The sequence below is a fragment of the Xyrauchen texanus genome, chromosome 2 (assembly GCF_025860055.1).
Source record: "Xyrauchen texanus isolate HMW12.3.18 chromosome 2, RBS_HiC_50CHRs, whole genome shotgun sequence".
NCBI classification, from domain to species: Eukaryota; Metazoa; Chordata; class Actinopteri; order Cypriniformes; family Catostomidae; genus Xyrauchen; species Xyrauchen texanus.
Window position 1 is genome coordinate 11,334,622 of NC_068277.1, and position 22,372 is coordinate 11,356,993.

Sequence of the window (22,372 nt, forward strand, 5' to 3'; positions counted from 1 at the left end):
ATATTTTAAGAAGTAACAGTACTTTTACTTTAGTATTATTTTTCAGTACTCTTTCCACCCCTGCATAAACATGAAACCACCATTTTAACTCCTACTGCCATAAAATGCTGTTAACCAGCTGTTAAACAGTAGCATGTAATTAAAACTGTCACATGAGTGGCATGTAATGCAAAGAATGGGTAAAATCTGGTTTCCAGAGTATCTGAATCATGACTGTCTTTAAGTGAACAATTAAATACTTATCTGAGGGTATGCTTTGAAAATAGTGTCTAAAAAAGGTTTCCAATCTTATACTCAACAATCGCACAAAAATGTGTTTCTGTGACTCAAATCGAAGAGCATGGGTTTCATTCCCAAATAAAAGCAAGTCGAGAAAAGTATCTGCGGTTTCTAAAACAGGGCCATAGTGGGCCATTTTTCAAACTAACCCTCATGTTTCTCAGAGCTGCTTTAATTAGCCAACTCTGTTTCTCACTGCCTGTCCAAATGATATTTACATATACAAATCTCATTTGGCAGCCGAGAGACCATTCCAGCAAAACCAGCTAGAAAAGCTTGCTTGAAATGACTAAACAAACAGGACGAATATGTGTCCAATGAGTCCAGCACAGTGCCCCCGCAGATAATGAAAGAAGATGAATGGTTTAAATGTGGTCGCGTTATGTTTTGACTTAAAATGAAGCACTCAGCATGAACAGTGTAACAAAGCCATGCTGTCATGTCCTTCTGTGTGTTTCGGGGGGTCAGTGGAAGCTCTTTAGCTTGAGCAGGTTAGGGCTTGAGGCATGAACGCACTGTAAAATAACATTTTAGAGCTCTCTACAGACAGCAACTCCTGGAAGCAAACACACATAGACAAACATTTATAGCCCTCAAACTTCTCCTACAACCAAGCCAAGTCTCCCTCTTTCACTTCCTCTTGTGTCCGACAGATTTCTCAAGCGGTTAAGCGTTGAGTGATGTCATAATACTGTCTGATCAGTGGACATTCTGAGAAAAAAGGAAAAGGTTATGCTTTGAAGTTTACTAGAGGACATAATTTTATATTTAACAAAAAGTAATCAAAGTGAATGGGATGTGTGGAATGCAGAAACTTCTTTGCACAACATTTTTCCTAGTATTCTCACAGCCCTCGTCCATGACTCACTCATTAGGGGCCATCTTGATTAGCTGCACAGGTCTTTGTTTGAAGAGCTATTTGTCAACTAAGAGTGAATGATAGAATGAGACCGAGAGGGAGACAGAAGCAGGCTTGCAGGTTTCGGTTGAGGCCTCGCCCTTGCTTTGCCACGATTGTAAACTTTTCTGTTGATATGCAAAGAAGTGCAGATCATTTGGGTCCCCATGGCAACAGGGCCCCTGCTTTGCACAAATGTAATGATTAATCGTGCCTTTGATAACAATGGCCAGCACCGCTGCTCCAACATAAATACTGTGTGGAAGAGAGTGTGTGACTGCAAGGGGGATCCATACACAGGCCAACATGCAAACCCAATCTCCTGCTGTTGCCTATTCGCTGAATAGAAGGGGTGTGTGGCCATGTGCGACCATGTGCTTGCACACAAAAAAGTATCCTGCTCTAACATCTCAAATCACAACACCGGCCATTTTTGAATTTCTTGGTTTCTCTTGCAAGAAAAAAAAAAAATAGACACACAGATACAGAGATAAATATATAAACTCTAAATAGAGCGGTAGAAAGATTGATAGTGTGACAGAAAGATAAAGTGACAGACAGATAAAGTGACAAATAGATGGATAGCATGACAGAAAGATGGACAGAATGGCAGATAGATAGAGTGACAGCCAGATAGATAGAGTGACAGACAGGTGGACAAAACTGCAGATACAGTGATGCAGTCACTGTCATGACTGCTATGCTGCTCAGTCAGAACTGCACCCAAGACTTTTGCACTGTTGCACATGTGAGTGACAATAAAGGGATTTGATTTTGATTTGATTAGAATGACAGACAGATGTACAGAGCGACAGACAGATAGAGCAACAGACAGATAGAGCGGCAGACAGATGAATAGAATAACAGATAGTGACAAATAGATGGGTAGATTGACAGAGCGACAGACAGGTGACGGATCTGCAGACAAAGAAACAGACAGATAGAACAACAGCCAGAAAAACAGACAGAGCAAGCGATAGACAGATAGAGCGACAGACAGACAGATACATCATGCATTACATGAGTCATCAGCCACCCTTTTACCTAGATAAATATAAAGGCAATTCATAAAAACCATAATGGTCAAACACTATCTGAATTTGAAGGAATATTATATATATATATATATATATATATATATATATATATATATATATTATCCGCTTCCTATATCTGCCTAAACAAACAAATACTTTTAAAAAGTCTATTAGCATATGGTCATGACTCACCAATATATTGTGCTTAAACAATGCACAGCTAAAAAGTATGTGCGTGTATGTGTTTGTACATGCCAGCACTGTGGCTTGCGAGTTAATGCAGGAATGTGGCCAGAGTTTAGGTCTCCGAGACAGTAATTCAATCAGGGCTACTTGGATTTGATGCAGATTCACTTTGTCAGTTGTGCTTTACCATTAATTTATCATTTTGAAAACAGAGACAATCCAAACAATCATTTCTCTCTCCTCTGATACCTGTCAGAGATGGGCGGGTGTAAATCTAATAACTAGATTTTATTGGCCGACAACACAGTTTTACTCTTACCCACCTAGAATATGATGTGAAGTGGATCTCTGGGTAAAACGTGGAGGGCTAAATCCTACAAGTGTGCCTCAAATTGCTAGCCAGATGACTAGAAACACCAGGCATGACAGAAGGGCTCATGCAACCCGGCCACCCCCAACCCAAAGCCAAACACACACACACACACACACACACACACACACACACACACACACACACACACACACACACACACTGCTAAGAGAAAGTAAACAGTGTGTTATGTCTAGTGTACAGATGGACAGACATGGTGTGGAGACATGGCCTCTGAAAAGGGGCCGGGCTGGGAGCTTGGCCATGCAACACAGGGTTAACCGTGCCGTGAAGACAAACAATGAATTCACAGAAAGAGAGAGAGAGAGAGAGAGAGAGAGAGAGAGAGAGAGAGAGAGAGAGAGAGGTGTGAGGGGGGGACTCCTCATGCAGATGTTGCCAGGCCCTGGCGGGTCACACAATCACACACATATTTGCATTCCTGTTAGAGGGAATTGGGATTAAGGGCCCTGAATGCCTTTCTCAACTCTGAGTCTGAACACACACCAGCAAGAAAGAGAGAGACAGGAAAAAGCAGGACGACATGCAGAGAAAAGGGTACTTTAAAAAAATAACTAAAATAAAAAAAGACTGAGCATGCACACTTTAAGCAAGACAATTCAGAGAACGTTTGTTAGGTTTTAAAAGGACAAAATGTTGAGCTGAGCTTGGCAACAGCACAAAATAGCGCTACTTACATGAAGCACACGGGAGATGTGACATATTTGAAGTTAGCATGTTGCTAAGCTTTCAACATGATACTTCTAGTGTAAAAATCAGAGCAAACACAAATACTGGGTAAAAATAGGGCTGAGTATCGATACCGATTTTAGGATATGATTACAATTCACAAGCTTGCAATTAAATTCCAATATGATTTCATATAAATGGGATTCCTTTGGGTATATTTCAGTTATAATGTCCATTCTGCCTACATATGAAAATATGTTTTCAGCTAATGCTGTAAATTATACAGGGATCCTACTAATTTTGAAAATTACTTAAAAATATTAACTTTAAAAAAAAAACTATGCAGTTGTATTGCTATTTGCGGTGTTAATTTTACTTAAATCACAAGTAACACATTTATCAATTGTAAAATTTGATTCTGGCCTTTTATACAGCTCTGTGTGAGATCTAAACACTAGTTGGACTAAGGCGGAACCTTTGCAATGTGCCTACTTTGTTGAAGTTAGCTTATTTTGAAACCAATTTTGGTAATGTTTTTGAATAAAAAAAAAATATATTTTCACATACGTGTCATACTTGGTATTTTTAACTGACATTTTAGAGTATTTGATAACTCATGTTTTTTTTGTGTGTGTGGTTTGAGTACTTAACTACAAAATTTATCAAAAATGCCTATTCCTTATTTTTAGCTTTAAACTGTGGAAGGCTTTGTTTGGAAAATGTTAATAAAGCAATACTGTTACATTTTGATTGCTTTCCCAAGAAGAAAAACATTTTATTTTGGTTGGAAAATAAATATAATAAAATGTCAGCAGTTTCAATATCAGCGATTTATCACGATTAACTATGAAATATCATGCGATTAATTACGATTAAAAAAAAAAAAATCGGTTGACAGCACAAATCTTTGCACATCCCTATGTAAAATTGTCAATTTTAATTGGATTTAACTATTTTAGCAGAACTTTTTCGGTAATAAATAAAATATATGACATTCCTCTCGCCTTTTTACTGAGCTTGTTGCAATGCATTCTAAGATTGCCGTACCCATGAGGGATACGATGCTACCTTAGAATTTGGCCAAAACGATTATCTTAAAATGCAGCATAATGCTGCTGCCTACCATTTTGGAACAGTCTCTGCCTCGATAGTGTACATATGCAATATAGATAGGAAGCTCACTAGGTTCTGCAACAGAGATATTGCATCTCTCTGAAGCCTACAATAGCTGCTTATCCAAATAACTAAAGAGGAACCACAACTAATTAGTTTAAACTGTAGGAGAAACAAGCACTGAGGGATGAGCCGGTCTGAGAAAGGACTGGAAACAAAACAAGAGCAAGGCTTTTGCAGCTGATTTATCTTCACTGAGGTCAAACCTAAACTCCAAACCCAGGTATCTGGCTAGTCTCAAACACTGTCAAAATGTATTTCCTCCACCTCACAACATTTCTGCTCAAAATGGAGGTATCGCCTACCCTCTCATCTAAGTGTGCCTGCCACTGCCATCATTTTTCATTGCTCATTGCTTCCAGCACCGCTGTCATTTCTGCCAGTGAGAGACACCTCTCAATCAACAAGAACCTGTCCGTTTTGGAACGTGGCTGATCTTAGATCTGCTGTTCTGTGTAAATATTTGGAGACGCATGATCTGTCCGCTGCAATAAGTTGTTATTAAATGTTATTGCGTGTACCTAAAAATAATTAAGCAAATAAAATGTGCTGCCAGGTTTGTGAACTCTGCTCTTTATGATGAAATATTGTGTATCGCTTGCTCTTACCAAGCCTCTAAAAGCTTGGATGTGGAGTGTGTTAGTGAGCGAGGCCCTGTTTTCTGGTGTCACTAGATTGGAGAATTTAGCACCTTTGTCCACGGGAAATAAGAGCCTCTGACTCCAAAAGTTAATATTTCCCTCTCCACCGCTCATAAATTTGCATGTGATTAAAAAAAAGCTGACCCAAATGCATTTTGAGCACCCCGAGTAATTAGTTAAAGCATCCTTTGTAGGAGGGCATGTGCTAAGAGGTTTATACCCCCTGCTAGAAAATCCAACTAACACCAGCTTCAGATGGTGGTTGGTTTTAAGGGGCATTCACATTAACCTTGATCCCATACACTTTTCACGCTGTTTTGAATCAACAATGTGAAAATGCGTCAAAACTAGTTTCCGAAATTTACCGTCTTCTGCCTGTTTACATTCAAATGGCCTTTTATCGATAAAAACAGTGTGCATTAAACCATTTCATACAGAAATGTGTGTATATCGCTAATTGTGTACCTTTCGCCTCCCAGATGTCCCTAATTTTGTTTTCCCCTGAAGTCTTTATAATATGGGGAGAGTATCGAGACAATTCATTGAAATAAGCCAGCTTACTGTCATTTTAATTTCACAAATAAATGCAATCAGAAGAGGAATTGCAATCAAAAGGGAGCAGTTGCTCTTCTGATTGGACTGTAATATTGGTCCTGATGTTGCTCCTATCGCAGGTTACCACCCCAACCCGAGAGCAAATCGTCATGGCACTGTTCAAGCTGGCAACCAGCGCCAAGTAGGGCGAAACTTTCGGGCTTAGTATAAGGTCCATCCATCGATGTGTATATGCTATGTGCACAGCTATTAAAGAAACATTTATGCAGTGTAATATCAGGGTTTACATATGATACATTCCTGATTTTCAATAGGCTATTTTGATCTAATCTAAAGCATTACAATCACAACTGCATTATGTCCAACATATTTGTCCAGCAACTTTTAACGACCAACTGAACTTGATTATCATCTCAAACAAATTTTACCATCATAATCAATTTACATTTTCCGAAAAAGCAAATGCAATCCGAGGTAAAGAGAGTTAGATTTAAAATTTTAACGTTTTAAAATGTTCAAAAGCTAGGCCTAGTTTTCTGAAAGTGAACTCCACGTTGGACATACAGTTTTATCTAGTCTTGAAAAAAAGTGTAGAACATTCCGAGAATGTCATTCAGCCGACTTTTTTCCTCTACAGGGTAAGAAAAGGCAATTATATAGGCCTAACAATGTTAGTTTTTTTTTGTTTGGTAATTTATTTTTTTAATTTAATGCTTTATTAGTTTGGAAATCTTTTTAATTTAATACAGGGAATTTGCAGGCATTTTTTCAAAAGCTAAACAATCATTTGAATTGGGCTGTTAGTGTTCCAAAAAGCACACTGAAGCTTTTCTCCTAATATTGTGTATTTCTTTGTGCATATAAATGATATGTTTTTTGTTTTATGGGCTAATTCCATGATATGCCATCTATTATTATGAATGGTGTGGAAAAGGAACTTTAATAAATTATTTTAATCGTGGTAGCCATCCATTTAAAAGAGTGGCCATTAATTTGTTCTCTCTGCACTTGTCGATGACAGGTGCATGAGAGATATTTGTGTTGGCACTCCTGGAAGTGTCATGACACAGATGTGTTTGCAGCATCGGATCTGTGCGGGTATGTCATTAAGACCAATCCATAACAGTGTGTGTAATGCTTCATGAACAATAAATTGGCTTTCAAGGATGTATACCTTGTCGCCAATTGGGATGAATTCTATGATGTGACACTATATTTTTTTGTTAATGCCAATTTTATCGCCAAAGTGTTTCCAACCCAGTTTTTTCACGACATTTGAAGTATCGACACAGAGTTTATGCGCTAGAGTTAAACGGAAAAATATTATGTCGATACTTGAGAAATGTTTTCGATAATTTGTGTTTTCATCAGCTATATCGGTAAACTATTTGATGCACTACCTTGGATGGATACGTAGTTATTGACGGGTTGTAGGAAAAAAAGGAAGTCATTTTATTTCCCATGAGAGTTGGTGATCGGAGGGTTAGGGTTAGGTTGCCACACCCACAATTTGTTTAACTTTGTCTTATTATCAATGCTCATCAACTAGCCGCATTCTTCTAGGTCAAGAATTTCAGTGATGTGCAGGAACAGGAGAAATATCACCAAACAAATGCCTTAGAAGAACAAAAATATCTGCATTTTGTCATATGTAGGCAATCAAAGGCCACATCTACACTTATCCTTTTTCAAATGGAATACTATAACATTAGGAAGAAGTTTTCAAAGTATGCTGTAATAGAGTGCATTTTCGAAACCGTTCTAGTGTGAACTTATACATGATTTCTGGCTGGTCATGCTGGTCTAGATGATTAGTCATTTGGACTACAAGCCAGTGGAGACATGGTAGGCCAACTCAGACCATCAACAAACCAGCTAGCATATTCCTTAACCCAACTTTACCATCTTTAGCTGGTACGGTTACACTTTATTTTAATGTGTCCTTGTTACAGTTTAATTACACAAGTAATTACTGATTATTACTAATTAACAGCATGTACCTACAATAGGTTTAGGGTTAGGGTAAGGATTTGATTTAGGGTTAGTTGCTTGCAATTACCAATAATTGAGTGTTATGTCTATAGTAAATACATGTTATATGTGTAACAAGGACACACTAAAATAAAGTGTTACCACTGGTACATCCTGGTTTTTCTAACAAGGTCAGCTGCCCCAAAAAATTGGTGGAACTCAACCTGGCTTCATTTCAATCAAGCCCATTGGAGTCATATCAACGTAGAAGGGAGATAGCCCTGCAAACAGACCTCCCTCCACATTGAGGAGGAGTGTCAATGAGGGGCTAATAAAGAAAGACAATGAGTAAACAAGCAGGGCAAGGCCACCCCAGCTTGTAGGAAATCCCTTCCATTCTCTGGTCTTGGCACAGACTCAATGGGATCTGGCATAATTAGTCTAACCAATGCTTGTTTAACATTTGCATATAAATGTGCACGCCGCCAAGCGCTAAGCACACCATCAAGAGCCATGCCCATAACAGACGGTGACCACACCTCCATACCCACCAAGAGAGGAAAAGGGGTCCCAGGGGGCCAACACAAGCCCCCTCTGCACCCCCCCACCGGTGCCTGTTGCCTTCAACAGGTTGGCACCCATCTGCTAAGAGTGTGGGGCCACAGTTTGGGCCTGCTCTCAGTTCCTGTTTCGAAGGAGATTGTGAAAGATGGCAGCCAGGTTTCCTGTTTCTCTGCTTATGTCATGAGAGCATTTCGACCCTATGAACAGACCTTGACAAAAACACACCGAGAGCTTTCAGGAAGTTTTAGTGTGCAAGAAGCACTTTTGGCCTGCTCCAAATGTGATAGTGTGGACTTTAAGCACTCAACCCCACAGAAACAAAAATAACACAAAACCCTCTTCCCTGTAACTGCTCCATGATCCCCTCATCTAGCCTTGAGATAGCTGCTATTGTTCTCTCTCTGTAAAACATTCAACAATTCTTCCATTCCATGATCTTCCCTCTCTCTCTCTTTCAGTTTCCTCCACAACTCTAGCGGTTGTTATGACAGATCAATTCATAAAAAAGAAGTGGAGGAAGGAAGTGATGAAATGAGTGTCTGTACGCCCTCCACCCCTCCTTCCCATCCACTGTGAACACAATGTGTATCACCAACATGAGATACCCACACCAGAATGGAAAGGCCACAACAGAACTTCAGACCAGAGGACAACTTTATTGCACAGAGATGACTTAAAGAAACTTAGCAGAGCTGCAATAAGTATAGAAAAAACTGTATAACATGGACACATGCATGTGTTACCTTAAAGAGATATTTCTGCATGATTCTTAAATAATTCCATAGGTGTTACCTAATGTGTTCAGGTTGCTTAAGCCATACTAAATATTTTTGACTTCAATAAAACCAGTTAAACAGCTGTTATCATAAAGAACAATTTTAGTTAATATTATAACATTTACAATCAGCTTTGTTTCAGATCCCCTTCCTGAGAAAAAATAGAAACAAGTGAGACAATTGATGACAAAGCTATAAAATGTACTGTATGTGTATCGAATAGTGCAGACAGCTCAGTCTTGGAGGTATTTGATGAACAATATTTGAGTCCATATTCAAATCTGTTACTTTTGATTGCAGTCACTGACATCTTAGGGAATCTGATCAGAGTTTATGACACCGAGATCTCTTCTGACACTTTTCTCAAGCGAAAATTCTTAGAAGCAGAATCAGACTATTCTTTTTTACATTTAGTCATTTAGCAGATGCTTTTATCTAAAGTGACTTACAAATGAGGAACATAGCAAGCATGTTGTCACACAAAAGTCAACAATATCTGCAGTATCGCACTAGCAAGTTCTCACAGTGGCTAGACTAGAATAGAGGCTAGCATAGATGAGAGACTGACAAGCAAGAACTTAAGACATAAGAAATTTCACAAGGACCAAATACATCTGCATATGCAATGCCGATTTGCACCCTTGGCCCCGCCAACTGGTGCTCAGTCAGTCACACAGGTGAAGTGGACTGACACAGGACACCTTCATGTGCCTGTCTGGATTTAGATGTTTTTCTCCATTAACATGCACAGAGCGACGTCTTTGACTACTTGATACATATCTCGGGCTGCTTTTAAAAGACGAGTGTCAAGCTACAACTTTGAAGAAGAGAATGCATGGACGTGTTCTTATGACCATCTGTGCTATTTTTAGTTGTTGGTGTATGAAATCATGATGGAATGATACTGGAAACTGGATGTGGATGGGTCAGCGTATTTTAGAGTGGGTTGCAGGTTCGGCTCATCATACCACTCAAAATACGAATCAAGCTTTCCAAAGGAACTGTTGAGGGGGCAGTTAAAAACAGTTGGACTCGATCGCAAAAAAACTCATGATTTAATTCATGAATATTTCATATGTCACGACTGTGTGATAGTTTATGGTGCGGACATCCTGTTTACACCGGGCGTGTCCGTTGACACAAACTTTCTAAACCATGTTTTTGTGTTGTTGGCAGTAGTAGCGCCACCGCGTGCAGTGCAAAATGGAACGGGAAATCAGGTTTACTGTTGACGCCATGTCTGTGTGATTTGTAAAAATTATTTGATCGATATTCGCCTTAGAAATATCACGATATCCGATTACATGTCTGCCATTACCAGGATGTGACGTTAGCATTCATGTGGCACAGATCAAATTAGCTTTCGATGTGTATTTCCAGCAACCACAAGCCATTATCATCCTTGACTAGCACCACCACATGCCTATTTTTAAACACTGCCATCAGATAAAACTACAGCAAAAGAAAAGGAGGGAGAGGACTGTTATACTGTATGTACAGTTACAAACTCATCCAAAAGACACCAAAAATGGGGAAAAAAATGAAACAAAAGAATGGCATTTGTATATGGCACAGTATGGCACTTGTAATGGCACAGTATAATGTTTCATGCGAGCGTCTTTCACCTTTACCTGACCCCCCTCTCTCTTTCTCTCTCCCACTCTCTCATTTATTTGCAGAGTCCAGTTAGTTCAAACTGCTTAAAAAAAAAAAAAAAAAAAAGGAAAAATTAGGTATTCGTTAAATTTAGTGTGAAACAGCTGACAGAAAAGGTGACTGCACCTGCTCGGGGCAAAAATGCAAAGGTAAGTAAAGTGGCTAAACAGCATTAAGCATGTGTATGTTCGAATAAGCAACACAGAGAGCCAATAAGAGAGGATTATAAAATGAGTGCTTCAGCATTCTTTAAGATTGGAGTCAAACAAAGCCGATATCTAAGAGGGTGCTTGACAAGATATTTCTTATGACTGAAATATATATAAAATATTTGAAGGGTCATAATACCCAAACAAAGACACTGAGTGGGCCGCATCCACCCCAACATTTAGAATAGTAGCCAATCAATATGCAGTTTTAAAATGGCACATTCTTAAACTTTTACCAAAAGTCTGTAAAATCTTCTGTAAAGCTGCTTTGAAACGATATGTGTTGTGAAGATTTTTAGATTTTTTTCCATATTGCATATTATTAGACAGAATGACAGTCTTGGTCACCATTTACTTTCAATGTATAAAACAAATATGCAATGAAAGTGATTGGTGACTCAGATTAGCATTCTGCCTAACATTTCCTTTTGTGTTCCAGAGTAAAAAAGAAAAAAAAGTCAGGGCTGCTTGGAACAACATGAGGTTGAGTAGATGACTATTTTTATTTTGGGGTGAACTATCCCTTTAAAGGTTACGATTTTAGGCGCTGATACTGGTCGTGCGCCACAAAAGGTCAACGTCAGGCTGACACATGACAGAACGGCAGACAGCATGTGACGTCACGGTGTGGGGGTCACCAATCTATTGTAACTGTCTGGCCTTGAGCAATCCCCAGTGGCACGATCACCCCCGAAGCCCACTCATCCCAGACTGCCAAATTAGGATCAGGGTGAGGAACGGCTTGAATATAAAGCAACCTATGGATGCAGGGTTGAGAGAGTTTCAGGCATACAATATGTCCTGCTAACCCTTGTTCCACACTGTCCTCGGTGTGTTTTAAGCCTATGCACGTGTGTTCAACCCCATATCCTGGATAAACGCCCACCTCTTGATTTCTTTCAAGTCATTTTGATTCACGGTACTTCATTTTAAAACCCAGTGAACTCAATACAATTATGGTTTAGCAGTGCAGGGATAAAGGTTGTGCAAGGGCCTGTATGTGTAGAGGACTACCAGATGCACCGTCTAAAAATGGATAGATGGCAAAAGTACGACTCCAGTCAGGTCTGATTTAATTGTGACTATGTAACACTTAATAGAGAGCACGGTGCACCTGGCAAAAACAAGTTACACCCAAGAGGGGGTGGACGGCTGTCCAACAGTACCAATTAAACACCTCAGCCAATCTCGCAGGTCTCCTTGTGCCAATATACCAATCACACTGCTCCTCTAATGTCTCATTAAATACCTATGTGATAGGAAGGCGGCAAGGACAGACAGCTTTTTTTACACCCAACATTTAATTACAATGTCTGGGAGGAAAAGAATTCTATAGAGTAAACAATCATCATTACTATCGAGAACAACACTACTTTGAGCTCTGAGATACAGACACTGAAAAATAATTGCATACGGCTTTTTTTTTTTTTACACCACTATCACTTAGAAATCTGTAAATAAAGCTGCAAAAAAGTGTAAAATGGCAAATCATAAACTTTTAGATGTTTATACTTGCACTGATACAAAGCAAAAACAACAGTGAAGAAAAATAAATGAAACATTTATCTATAAAATGTGCTTCTTAGAATCTATTTTTATATATTTAATTCGAAGGCTGTGATTGCGTAAAAGTTGCATTATGTAAAGCAAAGTGGAACTAAAGCTTTAATTTATTTCCTCATGGAAATATTTGAATTTGCACCAAAATGGCTGCCTTCGCAGAGGGATGTGATCGGTCTACACACTGAGTCAGACCTTGATCCTCTCTCACACAGACACACACACACACACACACACACACACACACACACACACACACACACACACACCAACACCAACACCAACAGTATCACCTTTAATTATATGTTTGTATAAAACATGTAAACTAACACAGAATCAAATGCAAATGTACACAAGGACAGAAATACAATGTGTTCAACTCACTGATCCAGCCTAAATGCTTAATTCTATCATTTTAATTTTAAATAATAAATGATAAACAATCAATTAAATTCCCCCCTTCAAATAAGCAAATAAGCATTTATTATCAATGGATAAACTGATACAAATATAGATTCATATACTGGAGAACTAATATCCAATCCAAATAATATCCATCCATTGGTCATTATATAAATAAACATCTCAGTGTACATTGTCTGACCGAATTTTTTTTTTTTTTTTAATAAAACCAAAAAATTTCATAAAATCTTTTGTAGCATGAAAAACAAAAGGTAACATCTATGGTTTTAAATCAATACTAAACTCTTATTTTCACATGTATAAAAAGCTAATATAAACATAAAACGACACTGGAAACAGGTGTAATGTATGTATTTAAAATGTCAAAAAATGACCTCATCCATCACATTTTTCATAATATGAAAAACAGTTGTTATCATTTAATAATAAACATGACATTAGAGACAGGTGTGACATGTATGCCGTTAAATTAAAATTCAAAACAATTCTCTCTTCCTTCAGTAAGTTTTTCATGGTATGAAAAGCAAATGTAAACAAATAATAAAACGACACTAGAAACAGGTGAACATATTTGCTGTTCAATAAAAATAAATAAATAAATAAATAAAATCTCATCTTAAGTATGTCACAGTCGTAAAAAAAAAAATGGAAACAAACAAAAACAGGTATAACATATGGCATTTTATCTTGCACATATGTTGCATGAATGTGTGTGTGTGTGTGTGTGTGTGTGTGTGTGTGTGTGTGTGTGTGTGTGTGTGTGAGTGAGAGAGAGAGAGAGAGAGAGAGAGAGAGAGAGAGAGAGAGAGAGAGAGAGAGAGAGAGAGAGAGGTGAAAGCCCAGAGGAGAGGTGCTGTTAGAGGGATATAGAGCCTGCAGCACTTAGGGGCCATTTTTTGCTTGGCTGTGGTCAAGTGAGGCGCAGCGAACTCAATTCCAGCACAACAATGACAAAGAGGGCCGCCGAGACAAAGGGGACTATTTCTGCCTCTTAACCCCTTCACTGCTTAACACACACACGCCACAACATCAAAACCACATTGACTCTGCTCGCACACATGCATACACACACACACACATAAACACTCAATAATATGTGGCACAGATTGTAACAGCCCGTTTCAGACCAAACCAATAGATTGTAGAGTCTCACTGGCCTGAGGTGCCACTAGGCCTCAATGCCCTCAAACCAGGACCGAACGACACAGCTACTATACCTTTATTTCCCATCATCCTCGCTCTCTCTGCTCCTCCTCTCACAATGAACTATGGGGGACACGTACAGGCTGCAGCACATTTGCAAATGAATCACGCTTTTTGTTTGAGGTTTTTTCCCCTTCTCCAAACACGGAAATAGGGAGAGAGGAGTGCAAGCGAGGGAGAGGGGGACTCCTGCCATCGCCCCTTTTCTTTTCTGCTGTCTTTTATCCAGAGGAGGATAAGCTGTGCCATACACAGAGAGGAAGTGCCATAGGCCTGTCGGGCATCACCCGTTCCCTCTCAGCATTCCAGCAGCCCTCACACGGTATACACACACACGCACGCGTGCTGTCGATCACTCACTCACATACACAGAGAGAGAGTCTGCATTACCGACAGCGCGTCAGCTGCAAATGATCTTAGCACGCTCGGCAATTTGACAACCCCCCAAAAAAAATTGTGGTGCACATTTATTAATACATCCACACAGCACCAACGTTGAGCAATATACACACTAAAAATATAAAAGGAAATTAAATAACATTAAGTATGTTTGGACTGATATCTGTGGCAAAAAAATTAATGCAAATATCTTGCATTTAAATGATCAAATTTAGCTGTAATGGATGACTACATTCTGTGATGTAACCCAGCCGTGAAATTGAGACAGAGAGCATAATACAGAGACACATATCAACCGACACACAGACACACACACACACACACACACACACACACACACACACACTCAATCCAGGTCTGTTTTCATGTCATGGTACTAATCTAGCTGAAGCTAAAACTGGCGGTGTCACATGGCATGCTAAATGTAAAATGTGCAGGAAAAAAACATCTGCAGATGCTCTCAGGGCCCCAATCAGCCCGACTGATCAGCTCCAAAGCACAAGTCTGCTTCTCACAGCTCGGGTAAAATCGAATCACATTATCATGTCCTAAAAAGTCATAAATGATTAACTCATATTAGGAAGAGCCAAACTTATTGTGACATACTGTAATTTATTATTATAAAATTAACTATACCAATTATAGGAAAATGTCAGCCAAGCTAAAACTAAATAATCCATTTCTGTTTTAAATATATTTTTCTCTGTATTCATCCATCTTTTTTTTTTTTGGTCTCAGACTAAAACATTCTCCACCTTATATATGAAGAGGACTTTTCTTTTGAAAAAGACACTTGTAAGACCCTTGCATACACCTACACAAAAATGCATTAATGCACAGCGTTAAGAGAATGAGAGACAGAAGGCAAGGATCATGTCAAAGTCACAGGCCCTCACTCTTTGTCTCTGTGGAGGGAGAAAGGCAACCTGGGCTGGCAGTGTCTATGTGTCCTCCATGTTTTATGCATATTACCTCTTTGTGATGATAAGCGACAGCGTGGAGAACCGGACGCTGGGCTCTGGAATTCAGAGAAGAGGAGGAGGAGGGGGAATAGCAGGTCCATCCACTACCGAAGAACTGAGAGCTGCTGGTCGAGACTAGCGACTCCAGCGGCCGGCTATGCTAAGCTGCTATTATTACCCATCTTAGCTATATGGCCTGGATAACAGTGACGCCTGTACAGCCATGCTGCTATGCTGGAATACACCCTCACACATACCTACACGCATACTGACTGTCCTCACACATGCCTTGCATAGAGGCGTACAACTATAAAAAAAAATACAAATAAAAAAAGTGTACAGCTGTTTTAGTGTTAAATTGTATTTTTACACAAATATCAATTTTCTCTATATATTTCAACACTTACTATGTCATTTGGTCTTAAAAAAAAAAATTTTAAATAAAAAAAAAAAAAAAAAAGTTCCTTGAATTAGCCAAAATATTAATTCTGCTTGCTAATGCAGCTATGGTATCTCCTCATGACATTAGCTGTGAATGACAAATGCTGAGGGCTTTGTCTGTCTCTCGAAATATTCCCTGACCAACAGAAAATGTGCAAAAGCAGCACCTCACAATAAAAGAGGAATCCCCCCCCGGCGCGCACACACACACACACACACACACACACACACACACACACACACACACACACACACACACACACACACACACACGTCTCCTTTTCAGGAGTGACTTTGTCTACAAAATATCTCAGAATTCACCCAATCAGATGAGTACTTCTGTTTATCGTTCGGTTTCTACAGTATACCCTCCTTTTCCCCCCTAAGCTGAAATAGAAACACTTTTAGCAGTTTTAATACCTGGTAAGTTAAATTCTGCTGTTACATAATGTGTGTGTTTATGAGTCTACATGCAAAAAAACTGATGATACTGATGACATCAAGTAAAAAAAAAAAAAAGTGTAAAAAAAAATATATATATATTTTGAGGAGTACAGACATCATAGATTTCCACCAAAATGATTAAAAGATAGTTAACATGACAACATATTGTGAAACAGCAAGCCACAGACATTCCTGCCAACTTCACTACGATCAAATAAAAGAACAGCAGTAGAAACTGAGAACAAAATAAAGAGGAAATAGAAAGCAAAAGTGCAGACAGTCCACGCAACTGTCTGAAAGGTGAAACCGTGGCTTGAGCTGGGCTTGTGGTAAAGGCTGCGTTTACACAGGTATAGCGTACCTAACTATAGCCAAACCCCCCTCCACACACACTCCATCCTCCCCAACCACGCTCAGCCTACCCCCAGTCCGTGGTTTAATGATAGCACTGACACGTACACCATTGTCCTCCCCCTCGTTTTGGGATGACTGGAAGAACTGGTCCTGACTGCACAGGCTTGCATATTCAAAACCATCATGTGTAATCAGACCCAGTGCTCCTGCTAACCTAATTTACACACACACACACACACACACACACACACAAAATTCAAGCCCTAGAGCAAATGGAGGTGGATGGGCTTTCTGCGAGCGCCTCCTCAGCACGACTGGATTAATGGAAAACTCGTGACAGAGATCGTCTCCTCTCCACATACACACACTCCACTTTCACCTTCATGTTTAACAAACACAGATTCTGAACACTTTGTTTTTATAATAAAACGGAAAAATAGTACATAAATAAATGCTTTGTAATTAATCTCAACTGTGTATGTATTGCATATACATTATAGTTTAAGCGTTCATTTTGTACTGTCAGATATATACATAAAAATAAAAATATGACATTGTGCATAATATATATTTAAGTGTGGTTATTACATAGCTATTATCGTATAGCATGCACATGGACGGCCTGTCATTCCTGTTGACACAAAGAGGGCCCTCTACCACCGAGCCTTTCCCTGAGGGTGCCAGCCTCTAGATTGAGAGAACAGACAGAGAAAGTGGGAGAGAGAGACAGAGAGAGAGAGAGAGAGAGAGAGAGAGAATGGGGGGTAAAGAGGAACCCAGTCTCCCCCTGCCCTATATCTCCACAACGATATTCATACACACTCGTGCACACACGCCACTCGGCATGTCAAAGCGGCATCTCCATTCATGCACCATACATGACCAGGACAAGTACACTTGGCATTATATGCAATCACTCTTCATAAGAGGAATAGGTGAGGCATGGAATGACAGAAAAACTGTTTTTCGTAGAAAGGGAAAGCCATATAGCACATGTAATGCTGAACCAGCAATTTCACCAGGCAGCTATAGGTCACAAGAACAATACAAAAACAAATAGAATTCTAATATTAGCTTTTCGAAAACATCATTATATTTAGAAAATCTGCAAAAATAAAATAATAAAGATTTTAATAATAACTACTAAATGTTAATACAATTCCATTATTTTAGGTAAACGTTAATGCAGATATGTGGTGTATATTAAAACATAGTAAATTATAATCGGGCAACTATATTTTTCTCTGATGTGCTCAAAATATTTTATCATGTATGACAATGTCCATTTGTTCAAAAGAAAACTAAATTAAAAATACAACAATAATAATACAATACAAAAAAAATATACAATACAACTTTTAATGTCAAAAATAGTTTGTGTTCTATTTTTCTAAAAAAAAACAAATTGCCATTTCTAATCAGGTTTAAATAAACGTCTACAGTTCCTCCTTGTAAAATCTCTTTAGTTTTGAGAAGAATAGCTCAAATGTTCTAGCAAACCACAATGCAAACATATGAACAACTGAGTCAGACATTTTCTGTAACGCAGCGAATATCCTTACACGCAGACGATCACAGAAATCCATGTCTGTACAAAACCTATAATAAGAGAGTATTTTCCCTGACTTAGGTACACTTGCATAACACAAAATAGTCTTTTACGCTGCTTGCCTGGCATACTGATGAGAGATAATAAATGCGACATATTTCAGTGTTTCTCTACCAGGTGAAACACAAAGGCAAAGACAGACAACAAATACTGCAACAATATGACTTCCTAGAAATGAGTCAACTGCCATCAAAATCATTGTCCACAAAAGGATTAGCCCTGAATAGCCTATCCATGAGTTTCTGAAGAGTGAGTGAGATGGCAATGATCTTGACTGCTGTCTTTGTTTTGTGATGGTAAAAGCCAGAACACAGAGAGAAAGAGAGAGAGCGAAAGAGTGAGATGAAGGAAGAGAAAGCAAGAGAGAGAGAGATAGCCCATGCATAGCACCTGAATTGTACTATATATCCTTTTTGTGCGATGCTTGTAATTATTGCCACCCCTCTACTAGGGAGCCGAAAGACATTAAACCCCTGACTTATCTGTCCTTCTCCTCCCTCACTCCCTCCCTCCCTCGTTCTCTCTAAAAACAGGGAGAGTAGAAAAAAGGAAGAGCTAGGTTGCCCGCTATGCCCCATATCAAACAGTATAAAAATAAATAAATATATATATATATTGAAATATAATAATGAACGCACACACTGCCTGCCAATTTCCTCACACACACACACACACACACACACACACACACACACACACACACACACACACACATTTAATCCATTTCTGCTGTAAAAATTAATTCTTACAAAATGCAAAAACCTACATTTTCCAAACACAGCTGAATCCCAACCAATACAAGTGTGTGTCATCTACGCGTTAGCTTCTGGTTGCTCTTGTCAAGACAAGTCGGGTAGCATAAAAAGGTCTTGGGATTTGTGTTTTTCTGACCTCTTCCCTGATTCCTTCTATATGGCCCGTGGCTATTTGACCTTTGCTATCCTCTCAACTCTCTTTGCATGCATGCCTTCCTCCGTGAGCTTTCTATCTCTCTCCCTTCCAAAATAATAATAAAAAAAATCCATAACTTTAAACGAAGGACTTTGCGTTATAACAATGCAATGTCAAATACGCTCTCTTTTCGGTAACTCTTTCGCTGATCAAACTTGAGGTGCATTTTTATAGTCCAAATAAACCCCCCACAAACTGGGTGTATTGTTTGTGTGACCCCAAAACATAACACACTCAAACATCCACCCCACTCTTCCCTTGCTGGGTAATTTTGGGTTTTCCCCTTCTCATTCTTTTTTATCTTTCTTCCACTCACTCGGTGACCCCTGCTCCCTTGTTTCTTGCCATCTGACCCAGAGTCTCTCAACCTCCCCCTCTCTTTCTTCCCCAACCCTGCACATCCATGCAGCAGCTTGCAAACACACTCAGTGAGCTCTGGGTCTGTCTGTTTTTCCATTGCATCTCTTCTGTTTTCTCCTTTTGTATCTCACTGTGGCTACACTGTATCATTGTATGGATCAACGTTTCCACTTTTTGTCTGTTTGTCTTCGAGGGACAATCTTTCCATCTATATCTCTTCATCAACGTCACTTCTCAAGTCCCACATCTCACCTTTGTATTTTTGTTTTTTTATTGATGCTACACCTGTATATTTCATTAAGCTAGTTTCATTAAAAATGTGGCCCCCCTCGTCCATTTTTGGGGCATTTTAAATTTTTCAACAGTTTAAGCGAATTCAAAAGATCAGCTAAGATATGCGAATTTGTTAGCATTGTTTACTATTTTAAAATGATTATTATATTTTTTTATTTTTGTCGTTTTTGTGTAAAAACCCTAAATTATAGCGCATTTCGTGTCATTTTCGGTGTCTTCCTTTTGTCAAATTGGATTTAATATAATTGTTTTGATTTTAGATAGAATGGTACAAGACACCAAAGCGTTTCTTGTGTAAAGTTGTTCGCCATATTTGACGTCCATCTGTCGGTGTGTCGGGCGGCTCTTTGGGCTCTGTGAGCTCCGGCTGATCCGCTCCCGAGACCCGGGGCTCCGTCTCTATACCAAACGCACTCCCCTAAACACTCACACACACACACATGCCTATCGATTTGCATGTGACTCCGGCTGGGAAGCAGCAAAGAACAACTTTCACAACGCTTGGAATGAAAAATTAAACGCGAAACGACAGTGAAAGTGTGACCAGGAGCGGAAAAAGTAGAGGGACCGAGATGCAATGCAAAGGGCGGAGAAATCCACACTAGACGGGACTCGAAAAGTAAAGATGAGCACAATAATGAGGATTTTTGCTTCCGAGATGTTCACTAAATCAGGGGGAGATGAAACTAGAGGACGAACGAGCATATCAGTGTAAAAAAAAAAAAAAAAATGGAAAAGCGTGCGACGCTTCCCGTTCAGCGGACACGGACGGGCTCGCAGGCTGGACTAAGACGCTTCTCTCCCGGCTACGATCACGCAGAGCTCCCGCTAGTCTCCCAACGCTCAGCGCTGCCCTTCCACATCGGCATCCTCTTAAAAACCTCTTTCTTGACACTATTCTGTGTTTTCCCCACCAGTGTGAATACATGAAAATGCAGAAGTGTGTTTTAAATCCAACTGTTTGGAAAAGGAATCGCTGTCTTGCCTCTTTCTTTTCCTCCAGTCATGAGAGGAGCGAGGACGAAGCCAGATGTAAACACAGGTAACGATACTAATAAAAGCCAACAAATAAAAGACAACTTGCATGAAAATAACTTGCGCTCGCGCGTTCTTTATCATACTAGGAGTGTATGCAAACCCTGGGCTGATACGGTGAAATCCCGAAAGCCATCGCTTTTAGTCTGTTATTGAAACTAAAGACAAACGAATCGTTAAGAGAGAGGCAGAAAGAGAAAGCAAAGTTACAACTTACAATGTTTTGCTGCCGCTTTGAGATCCGTGCTTTTTAATCCAGTATTGAGACGCTTTCGCTAAAGATCCCATCAAGGCAGTCCCTTTTGGTCAGTTTGCGTTTAGGATGATGGTAAAAGAAAGATCATTGTTGTTGCGGAGAGTAAAAAAACCCGGAGTATTAGTTGTAAAGGCAATATAAAAATAATTTGGATGCAAAGCAGGCGATGAGTCTTGTGTTAGAGGGAGAGAGGAAGAGGTGAAAGTGAGATCTGATGATTGAAAAGAAAAAAACTCTTTGGATCTTTATTCCTGCTAATTAGTTTCCTGCAAAAAATGGCTGTGATTAATTCAGTGCGCATGTGCTTCATTACACAGGCACGACGGGAAGGGCTAATTAGCCACCTTCTGGATCAATAAGATTCAGCAGAGAGCCGAGGAGAGAGAGAGGGAGGAGGGAGATCGAGAAGGGAGGGAGGAATGGATGGATAGATGGAGAACGAAAAAGAGAAAGTAGTGATCGGGAATTGAAAATATGGAATTAAGTACAGCACAAAGTAAGAGTTTGATGAGAAGGAAGACACTGAAAGTGAACAGTGGACAAGCGCGCGCAGTGTGTGTTTTCGCTCGTCGCTAGTTTTATATTTAGAAATACGCTCGTTTAAATGTGTTTATCAAACCGAGTATCTTTATGAAATGAAACAACACACGTTTAAGACCCGAAACCCGTCGTTGCAGAAGAAACTTTAGGGCACTTAGAAACCCCAACAAGTTCAAGGCTACATACTTTTAGATATACTACCACTGATTTAATAAAATCATTTTATGGCAAGATTAATAACGTTTAGTTCAGCTTTTTTCTTTTTTTCTTTTTTTTTTTTAGGATACTAATAGCATACAATGCAATGCTCTTAATGAAGCTTTGTCATGTAATTATTTTTTTTTATGACGAGATATTTTTTGTCTATATACGTTATCGAAAACAAAAATCTGCCGAAAAAAGTAGGCTACATATAAAAAGTGGTGATATCACCTGAACTGCACGCACTATACATAAACAATGTATGTATTGACAGAGCATAAACAGATGCTTGATATAAAATATGCAATTGGTTGTTACTTCTGTACACATTCATA

The 22,372-nt window shown here is 39.2% G+C and overlaps 1 protein-coding gene across 1 annotated transcript in view; it reads right to left on the reverse strand.

Annotated features, from left to right (window-relative positions):
* The window catches only part of zfhx3b (zinc finger homeobox 3b), a 193,955-nt gene extending 171,892 nt beyond the window's left edge, over nt 1–22,063 (reverse strand). Inside the window, 1 exon segment of the mRNA XM_052150779.1 lies at nt 21,258–22,063. The gene's annotated coding sequence lies outside the window, so the exon portion shown is untranslated.
* Between the last annotated feature and the right edge of the window lie 309 nt (nt 22,064–22,372).